The sequence below is a fragment of the Ornithodoros turicata genome, chromosome 1 (genome assembly GCF_037126465.1).
Source record: "Ornithodoros turicata isolate Travis chromosome 1, ASM3712646v1, whole genome shotgun sequence".
Taxonomy (NCBI): domain Eukaryota; kingdom Metazoa; phylum Arthropoda; class Arachnida; order Ixodida; family Argasidae; genus Ornithodoros; species Ornithodoros turicata.
The window spans coordinates 91,363,806-91,370,808 of NC_088201.1; positions in this window are offsets into that span (position 1 = coordinate 91,363,806).

The following is a 7,003-nucleotide window of genomic DNA, read 5'->3' on the forward strand; positions in this document are numbered from 1 at the left end:
CAGATCAGTGATGGCCTTGACAACCTCGTCAGCTGTAATGGGGCCACTTAGAGAGTCCACAACACTTTGGGGTACCGTCGGTAATAGGGCAACCGTCGGTAATAGGGCAACCGTCGGTAATAGGGCAACCAGAGAGGCATTCACCAAGGGAACTGTACGTCCCAGTATTCCAGAAAAATACTTGCTGAATTCATTTAGAATATCCATAAATGATGATGCAATCCGTCCGCCCACGTTAAGAGACGAAATGTGGCTATCCGTCGCATGGCGTATTTCAGCAGCGACATAAGACTTGGATGGTCGCTCACTATCAATCAGTGTCCTTGACCGTGCTCGCACTGCTGCTCCATTGTACCGTATAAGCATCAGGTCGTCGACGTTTCGCTTCAGCTGCCTAATGTCATCAGAGAAACAACCCGGAGCTTGCGCCTCCAACTGCATCAACTCACGAAGTTGCACGTTCAGAGTCCGCAACAGCTGTTTGTATTCATGCGCCGCAGTTACGCCAGCACGAATTGCCATCCACTTGAGGTCGCACTTGAACTCTTCCCAACCAACCAGGATACCAGTACATCGATGCAGCGACGCAAGCATACTGGCGACTTCAGTGCAGAAACTTTTCTTCGTGAAAAGAGCGTTATTCAGCTTCCAGAGTTCGAAAGATACTTTACGCCGTGACCTATTTAGCTCCGGGAAGTTCACTGACACACAGAGATGGTCTGAAAAGTGCAGCGGACGTACACGAAAGACAGCTGGGGAGCGAAAGGAGTGGTTCGTGTAGATGCGATCCAGACAGGAGTGCGACCCCGCCTGCTCCCTAGTGAAGGGCAATTGTGGGGCATCCGCAAAGCAGCTCACATCAACACAACCGGCGGCCTCAGCCACTGCGGCAAGAATCAGGGCGCTCTCCTGAGCCCCCGACACGACATGGGGAGCATGCGCAACCGGAGCACAATTAAAGTCGCCCAGAACAACAAGCGTGCCCGGAACTTCTAATAGGGACCTCATCCCCTGAAACAAGCACCTCCTCTCATGCTCATCAGTGGGGGCATACACGTTGACAAAACGCACAGGCTGTAAACCAAAAGCAGCATCATTATTCGCAGAGAAAATATTTACCGCGGCGGTGTGTAGCCCACACTTTACAAGCACATCAGGCAACCCTACACAAAATTCAGGGCTCGTCAGGGATTTGAACCCGGGACCTCTCGCACCCAAAAGGGAGAATCATGCCCCTAGACCAACGAGCCTTTTTTTTTAAAGCTTTTATTCCGCAAACCGCGTACGCTTGTGCACGTCGCAACACAATATTAATGTTAAAATATCTTGTGCACTCGTCATGCTACATCCAAGGAAGATATTGTTCATCACACACATTTCTAATGATATACGGAAACGATTCAGGCACATCGTCCCTGTATTGGGCTATTTTGAAAGTTTCTACCAGTTCCTGTCTGAAATACACAAACGGAGGCTGTAGGGGTTCCTCATTCCTGTCCCGAACTTTAAGCTTCCACAACGCATGGAGTCCAATTAGAACGACCATATCGTAACGTGCACCTGTTTTTCCAGCCAAGGGTAAAAACCGGATTGTGTGAGGATTTAAGTACAGGTTTTTCTTCAGCTTTCTTTGTACATCATCCCAGAAAAAGGTTGCTTCTGTGCAATCCAGGAAGACGTGGTCAATGGTTTCCGGTACCTTACAGAAACGGCAATTAACAACAACAACAACAACTAAATCATGACTATGGCCTGGGGTGATTCACCGCCTGAGAGCAGTACCCTACCCCATTACACGAGAAGCATGAGATGTGAAATATGAAAATGAAGTTATGTGCAAGTACAACTCGAACTCCCGTCGTCTGGTTGCGCAACGCTATACGTCGCACAAAAGGAAGAAGCACATGAAAGAAGCCAATGGTCCTTGAGATGCAGGGGTGGACCCTACAGCGTCTGGAGCAAGCCGGTAGCCAAGAGGAACTCCAAGAACATCAGAAGTCCTCGACGGTGTTGGACATGGCTCTGACGCCAAGAATTGCAGCCAGGTTGAACGTCTGTCGGCTAGCACCACTCAGCTGAGCACAGAGTTGCCGCCTCTCCGTTTCGTAGAGCTTACATTCTATTAGGACGTGCTCAATGTTCGCTTCAACGCCACATTTGGAGCATAGGCAGCTGTCACAGTATCCGATTCGGCACTTGAATTGGGAAGTGAAGGCAACGTTGAGACGAAGCCTGTGCAGGAGGGACGTAAAATAGCGTGGTAAACGGTCAGGAACTGAGAAGGACATAGTGGGATCCACCGAATACATGAGAGACCTGTCAGTGATGTCCCGACTCCACTGCTGGCGAGCTAGTGGCCGAATGAGCTCATTCAGAAGTGATCTCCTGTCTCCTCTTGATAACACCGTTGGTACAACAGTCCGAGACTGTTGGGCAGCCGTTGCCGCTCTGTCGGCTTCTTCGTTTCCGCTCAAACCACAGTGGCCCGGGACCCACTGCAGGGATATATGATGACCGTGATCGCTTAGAAGCTGAACCTGATGGAGGATATCAGTGACAACTGGGGCGAGCCATCCACGTATTCCCATGATGGCTATACATTGAAGAGCAACTTTTGAATCTGAGTAGATGACCCAGGCCCGCGGATCGTCACAGGGCGTCTTACGTAGAAACAACAGGATAGCATATAACTCAGCCGACGTTGATGATGTGCGATGTGAGAGACGGTATCCATGTGACACACCGTCAGTTGGAATAACAAATGCAGACGATGAACATTCATGACTGGAGGATCCGTCAGTGAAAACTGCAGTGTGGTCAGAATAGCGATTGTGCATCATATCCGCTGCAAGCTGTTTCAGAACTGATGTAGGCACTTGGTTTCGTTTGACATTAAGACCAGGGATTGACAATGCGATCGATGGTACTGGAAGCGACCACGGAGGCGTCGTGGGCACCACTGATCTTGCAGAAAACGGGGGAACCTTAGGTTTCACTTCGATGAAACAGTTGTATGCGTTACATTGCTTCCGGCGACAAACTTTTGCTATTAGTGGATGGCGGCGGTGGTGTGCTCTGAGGCGCAAGTAATGGCGAATGGTCTCCCTCTGCCGTAAGACTTCAATGGGTATTTCGCGGGCTTCTGCTATCACCATCCGCGTTTCCGCGGCTCTCGGGACGCCAAGACATACCCTTAAGCTCCGTGCTAGAATACACCGCAGTCGCTGTTCTTGCGTCTGTGAAATTCCGTGCAAGACTGGTAGGCTATATAGCAGAGTCCCTCGGACTAGGGCTTTGTGGATGGCCAGGAGAGACTTATCATTCATTCCCCACTTCGGCCCAGCAAAGTGGCGAATGACGGAAATCCACCGGTGTGCCTTTGTGTCCAGGTGATCGATGTGTTTCTTCCAGGACAAGTTGGAGTCTAGGATGACACCCAGGAATCTATGGTGTGCTACCAGCCTAAGAGGCGTATCGCCAAGGAAGAGCTGATACCGATGCATATGCTTCCGAGTAAAAGCCATGACTGCTGTTTTCTCAGTTGATATATCCATGCCTGCCTCCGTTAGGTACCGCAAGATGTTATCCAGGGAATGCTGGAGACGGCGTAGGATTGCAGGCCTCGATTTCCCAACAGTCCAAATGCAGACGTCATCAGCATAGATAGATATATTGACTTTAGGGGCGATACAGGGCTTTAGGCCTGCCATTACAAGGTTGAAAAGGATAGGACTTAAAACGCTGCCTTGTGGTACGCCCTGAGTCAAGACAACTTTCGAAGTGACTCCTTCTTTTGTGCGAACAGAGAGTGTTCTATGGCGCAAAAAATCAGCCAGCCACAAGAACATTCTGTCGGGAACGCCTGCTTGCAACAAAAGATGCAGAACGTTGGCATGACTGACGGTGTCGTAGGCTCTCTTGACGTCCAGGAACACTGCCATGACTATTTTCTTCTGGCTCCTCGCTTGCTCGACGGTGGTGACGAGATCGAGAACAGAGTCTATGGAGCTACGATTCCGACGGAAGCCTGCCATCTCTTCGGGGAAGGTACGATGACCCTCAAGCCACCACTCCAGTCTATGCAAGACCATTCGCTCCAAGACTTTACCAAGACAACTCGTCAGGCTAACTGGACGAAAGGATGACAGGTCAGATGGGTGCTTTCCAGGCTTTAACAGCGGGACTACTACGGCATCTTTCCAAGACTGCGGCACTTCACCGCTTCTCCATGATGTATTGAAGACATGGATCACACAGGAAACACAGCCGTCGCTAAGGTTTCGGATGGCTCGATAGGAGATTCCGTCTCCACCTGGCGTCGATTGTACTCGTGACAGGCACACCGCGGCTCTGAATTCACCCAATGTGAAGTCCATATCCATCTGTTCGTTCACCACTGGTTCTCTTCGTGAGATCGCCTCCTGTATCTCGGAAGTGGAAGCGCGGAATACGTCAGTGCTTGAAGCTTGCGAATTTGCGGATATAATCTTGCAGAAGTCCAGCGCAACAGAGTTCTCGGACCGCATGAGAGACAGCGCTAGCACTCCCAAAGGATTTTTGGGCGGGAGGGTCTCTCTCAGACTCCGGGCCACGCTCCACACTCTGGCAGCGCGAGTAAAAGGCGACAGCGTTGCGCAGAATTGACGCCAGCGCTCTCTGTCAACATTCTTTAGTTCCTTCTGTACTACCCTGGCAGTATGCCGGGCTTCTATGATGTCTTGAAACAGCCCCGACCGTCTAGCCTTTCGTTCAGCTCTCCGCCTTTGCGCTCGTAGTTGTTCCACGCGAGGATTTGTTCCCATATGTCCTGTCGCGACCTTTACGGTTCGCGAACAGCATCGAAGAGAAGTAGTCAGCGTTTCGGTTAGCTGCTCTGCTGACATGTTCGGCTGCGCCAATTCTGAACAAGACGTTCGAAAGTCCTTCCAGTTAATTAACCTAACAAATTTGGTCCTGGGTTGGCCAGTATACCTGTCGCATGAAATGTAGATGGGCAAATGGTCACTTCCTTTCCCATCGACATCAGTCGACCACGAGAGACTCCTGGAAACATCTTTTGAGCAGATGGACACGTCCAGGACGTCAGTTGAGAAATCTCTACGCAGGAACGTTGGTGAACCATCATTGAGCAGACACAGGTCTATTTCGTCGATGATGTCAACCCATCTTATTCCCCTCCTGTCTGTACGTGCACTTCCCCACCGTGGATGGTGGGCATTGATGTCCCCCACTACCAGGAACGGCGGTGGTAGCCCAAGAAATATGTCCCGTATGCTCTGCTGCGACAAGGTAATAGAGGGCGGGAGATACACACTTACAACAGTAAGTACAATGTTGTCCAGTCGAACCTTGCATCTCACTTGGTCAGCGGAAGAAATATGCGGCTCCTGTAATTGGGCAGCCGTTAGGTCCTTCCGAACACAAAGCACAGTCCTTGATACGCCTTGGCTGCCAGATGTAAATACGTTGTACCCGCTGAGTCTAAAGTCGTCCTTAATGTACGCTTCGCTTATGGCAAGTATGGGAATGGGATATTTTAGAAGAAACAACTTGAGGTCGGGGAGCTTATTGCGAATGCCCCTCGCGTTCCACTGCAGCACTGATAGCTCTCCTATAAAGACTGTCCATGCAGGGATGTTAGCACTCCTTCCGCAGCAAGAAGGTGCTGAACTTCGGGTAAGGACGCAGCAGCAGGGAAAGAGGACACAATCGCTTTGAGTGCGGCCAGAACTAGAGGGAGGAGGACAGAAATTGTGGTACTGTCACTCGATACTGCGGTGTGTGCGTGCTTCGATCGTCGGGAAATCACTGGCTTCGGCGTAGCGCATTTCCAAGGCCTTCGTATAGCCTCAGCATAAGTTGCCCGTGAAAGCTGGGGTGTATCGGCGTCAGGTGTAGGTGGCATTAGCGTCTTTTTCCCATTACTACTGTGGAAGACGCGAGCTGCGTCGCCATCAAGCTGACGAGGAGACTTCTGTCCAATTCGAGAAGGCCGCGGTGACATAGCGGGGCCCTCAGACACATGGGGGCGGTGATGTTGCACACGAGTATCGGACGCATAATGGTCTCTCACAGGTTGGGATATGCTGATAACAGACTCTTGAAAACGCTTGATAGCTTGGCGCTTATAAGGGCATTGGGAATGCGAGACAACGTGGGGTCCTCTACAGTTAGCACATTTCGGCTGACGCCGAGCCGTGCATTCCTTGAAATTATGTGGGCCGGCGCAAATTTTGCAGCGTTGGGGCCAGCGACAGTTGCGTGCGAGGTGACCAAACCTTTGGCAGTGAAAGCACTGTAGCGGGCCTTCTACGTACTCATGTACCTTATGGATTGAGAATCCCAAGTGAACTTCCATAGGTAACTTTTGACTGGACTGAAACGTCAGGATCACACTTCTCAAAGGGACGTAGCGATCCGAGCCGTCGTCATTGGAGACGTACCGCATTTGCCGACGAGCCGCTATGACGCCTTCGCCTTCTAAGTAGGAGGTGAGATCCTCATTGGTATAAGCAAGCGGAACGTCATTGATTTTTCCTTGGTTCTTCACATATGACGAAGGGATGCTGACTTCGACGTCAATACCAGCGACATTTCGAAGTGAAAGGAGGTTGGAGACTGCGCCCTCCGTGGTGACGAAGATGCACATCAAGCCGTCCTTATTTACACGATGGTGCGCTATTAGCTCCTGCGCAGCAGACCGAATGTCTTTCGCGATCAGGTTGGGGTTCACCTTCCAGAAGGACTTGTCCGGTTGCACCGGCTTGAACAGAACTGGGATGCCCTGAGGCCTGTTCTTTTTGTACGTGACAAGGGTAAAAGGATCCCCAATGTCCTGCTCCTCTTCCTGATCATTCGCGGGATCAGTGACAACAGTGGTGTACATTTGGGTCGTCTCAGACCAATCATTGTGCAACAGCTGACCTTTCAACGTCAACACGCTTAACAACAGTCCATGTCCAATATACAATCCAATTAACAGTCCATGGCACGAATATACCTT